Here is a 3,893-nt window from a genome sequence, read left to right on the forward strand (position 1 = left end):
GCGAGCACTGGTTATTTCATTGGTTTGGTCGTGACGCTAGTGCCTTGTTGAAAGTCTTAAATCTCGTTTTAACAGTAGACCTCACCTCGTGTCTGAAAAGATCTTCAACAAGGGTTTTGTTTCCAGCACTTCTCATCTCTCGCTTTGTTTCATTTTTTCCCTGTCAGTCAAAGAGCAGGGTCCGCGGCTGCAAGAAGGCCTGTTTTTTTTTTTTTCTCCCACCATGCTTTCTGAGTCTTTAACTGAACAGCATCACACATTCAGTAACGGTGACCACATCATTGCTTTGTATATTTCCTGAAGTATATTGACAAATGAAATAAAATATGCCTCTCCAGGAACATGTTGTTCTCGGCTTTTTGATGGACGCTGAAGCTTCAATTTCTTACTGCGTTTGACGTAGGAATAAAAATGTAACTTTTTTTTACTGTGGCCTTTTTATGCATTTGTCTTAGAGACAGTGGATAGAGTCAGAAACCGAAGAGAGAGTGGGGAATGACATGCTGGAAAAGGGGCTGCAGATGGGATTGAACCCGGGACGCCTTATTTTAAGGACTTCAGCCTCTGTACATGGGTTGAATTAACCACTAGGTTACCGTCATCCCATTTCAGAGGATTTTGAGCAGACTTCTGAGGAAAAAACCTGACTGACCAAAACAAGACCTAATTGTTTATGAGCTGTGACAGTAAATTGAGTTTTATCTGTTGATACTGCTCCAGAAACGATTGTAATAGTCTTTAGGGCAATTTAATGAAGACAGCATATAAATCAGAGTATGAGGGCCAAGCATTTCAAGAAAAGTGAAGACTCAGAAATTGTTCTTTGTTGCATTTTGACAGAAGTTCAAATACATATGTTCCATTTTAGTGCTATGCAGCTTTGAAAAAACAAATCAGCACATTACTGTTTTATTTTTATTTTGAGAATGAATGTGAGATGTTGAAAAAAAATATAGATTTCATGTAAGAAAAAACTTTTGTAATGCAAGTTTGACTTCTCCAGAGTTGTCCAAATACTGTGTAAAAAAACATGTGGAGTAGGACCACATCTTAAAAAATGTAACTCTTCTGCCCTCTGCTGGTGATTTAATGTCCTGCACCACAGACTGAGCAGAGCTCTGACCTGCTCCGCTCCTCAGACAAGTGTTATCAGATCAGAGACGTTTCACTTGGTATGTCCTGATCCAGTCTTAACTTGCAGAGCTGACTTTTCTTTCACATTAACAAAAAAAACAAAAACATTTTGGTCATGATAACGAACACTGAGGCCGCTCTTCAGTCTGTGCAGATATTCTTCACAGATTACAGTGATAATAGTTTTGAAGTTTTCATAAACCTCACAGGCAGGGCCGTCTCCAGCCATTTTGGTGCCCTAGGCGAGATTAGGATTTGGCGCCCCCAAAGACAGTTTCACTGAACATCATTACAGATCCATTGAGTGGTTGTGCTCTTCTCCTCTCATTTTCTTGCTGCATTTATGTGCATTCATATTGAAACTACTGCCTGTGTTTTCAGACATTTCCAACCTTGGTGTGCTCTATCATGTGTTTTTGAGAGACATGCACAAAAAGGGAAATGCTTGCAGGTGTCTGTGCAAATATTTTAATTTAATATTCAGTTTGTGGCAACTTTGTAGTTTGTGAAACGGACAAAAGTTAAAATGATGCATCTTCATAAACACATCAAACAACATATCAAATTATTGAAGCAAAAGAAACACACTTCAAATGAACGACTGTGTGAAATGACTGCGTTAACAGCAAACATAGAACAAGTGCATAAAATCAAAAACAAAAGCTTGATTTGCAGAGTTTTTCTCTTGCAGTTGTCTAAGTTTGTTCATTTCTGACTTTACATTGTTGTTTTAACTTGCTGCAGTGGTTTTTGCTTTGTTGATTGTCTATTAGTAAAATGTCATCTATAGAAAGTCAGAAAGTATCACAAAAAATGTAAACATTTCATGTTGACAACATTTCCTTGCTCTTAAACTGTGTTATTAAAGATTCACGATATCTTCAGACTCAAGAGGCAGAGTTGCAGATGATCAAACAAACACTATCTTCAGAGTCATCTCTGAATGTGGAAAAGAGAACAGAGAGCTGCTGGATTAATTCTCCACATAAAACAAGTAAAAACAAAGTCAGCTGTCAGTTTCCTGTCCTGCAGCACTCCAGATAAACTCTGCATGGATGCGTCTGAATGCTGAGTCTGTAACTCAATCTGTAACATCAAAGCTGCTCACTGCACGTCTACAGTTTGTATCCTCACAGCGCTCTGATGCAGAGGCTGTGTGTGTGTGTGTGTGTGTGTGTGTGTGTGTGTGTGTGTGTGTGTGTGTGTGTGTGTGTGTGCTGCTCCATTATCTGCAGGAGAATAAAATAGATCACGGAGCTCGGAGACAGTCTGCCTGTCTCTGATTCTTCTGAGACCTTGATATGGCTCACATCAAAGAGAGGAGAGGAAGCTGAGAGGTGTCAGAGGAAGTCTGTCAGCCTCAGAGTGTGTCTTGGTGTGTCATGGAGAGGTTCAGATCTTCAAAGTGGGAACATTTCTGCAAAATAAGAACACTTCGGCCTCATTTGAAGGAGTTTTTTACGTCTTGTGTTTAAACTTATGTTAAAAAACCAGACGAGCATTCTCCGGTATAGACTTGACCTCCACTCCCCCCCTTGAGCTATCTCAGCAGCGACCCAGCCGTCGTTGATCCAACAGCAGGGGGTCTTTTGTTAAGCAAAGCCCCTACTGTCTGTCCCAGGTCACACCTACAAGTTTCTCCTAATGTGTGAAAGCAGACACAACCTGTGGGCTGTAATCACTGCCTAAAAGGCCACTTAGAACAACCCCCCCCCCACCCTCCCTGAGCTGAAAGCTTGTTGACGCTCATCCTCCCAGCATGGCAAGACACACACTTTGGTTTCCTTACTTATAAATGTCATGCTTCTCCGTCTGGTTCTGTAGAGCAGGTCCAACTCATAATCCATGTCAAGGATTTTTCTCATACATTTTTCTTTTTCTTGTCATAGTCATCAAGATTAGTTTACTTTCTTTATTGACTTCTATGAAACAGCTGGATAATGATCTCTGTACATCTCTAATCTCTGAGGAAATACCTTGATGTCTCAGTGATGTCATGCAGGTAATTGGTGCATCTACTTGGATAAAGTTTTAGTGTAAAGCTCCAGGTTATACAAATAAAAAAAAATGATTTTTCCAACTTTTGTTGAAGATTTGTCCAGCTTCAAACAAAATATGTTCTTGTGATGTATTATGGTAAACATTAGCAAGGCTTTATCCATACTAGAGGATTAAAGTATAGATAAGCAATTTCAACATTTTCAAAAAGACAGCACAATAATAGCTAGCCCCTCTTTAATCTACATATTTACAAAATTCAATAGCAAAAAAAAACAAAATCTGAGAAGATGACATTTTGTAAAATAATAGAAGAAATCATACCCCTGTTGACCACCAGATGGCAATAAAAACCTGTCCAACTACAAGTAAAGACAGGTTCAGTGAGATAGAGGCGTAAACTCACGGCCTGTAAAGGAGCAGTTCGGGTCATTTTTGGACCAAATTATAGGAAAATGAGTCTTTAATGAGTTAATGCACGGATTATAAGAGTCACAGAAAAAGACAACAGAACACTACAGAGGCTTAACAGTCTTCATGTTGTAGGCTAGTTACACCCAGGTAATTTCTCATGAGAATCACCTGAATCATCATAAACAAGTATTTCTCTTGTGTTCCACCTTTTTTTTGTTGCAGTTCGCAGCAGTCTCTAGATAAAGGATGTAACGCCCGTCGTGGACTGGCGCCTCAGTGGAATTGCAGATAATTACGGTAATTGCAAAGAGTGGTTTTCTCTGTTCCCTAAAGCAGAATCCTCATCC

Source organism: Labrus mixtus, chromosome 19 (genome assembly GCF_963584025.1).
Source record: "Labrus mixtus chromosome 19, fLabMix1.1, whole genome shotgun sequence".
NCBI lineage: Eukaryota > Metazoa > Chordata > Actinopteri > Labriformes > Labridae > Labrus > Labrus mixtus.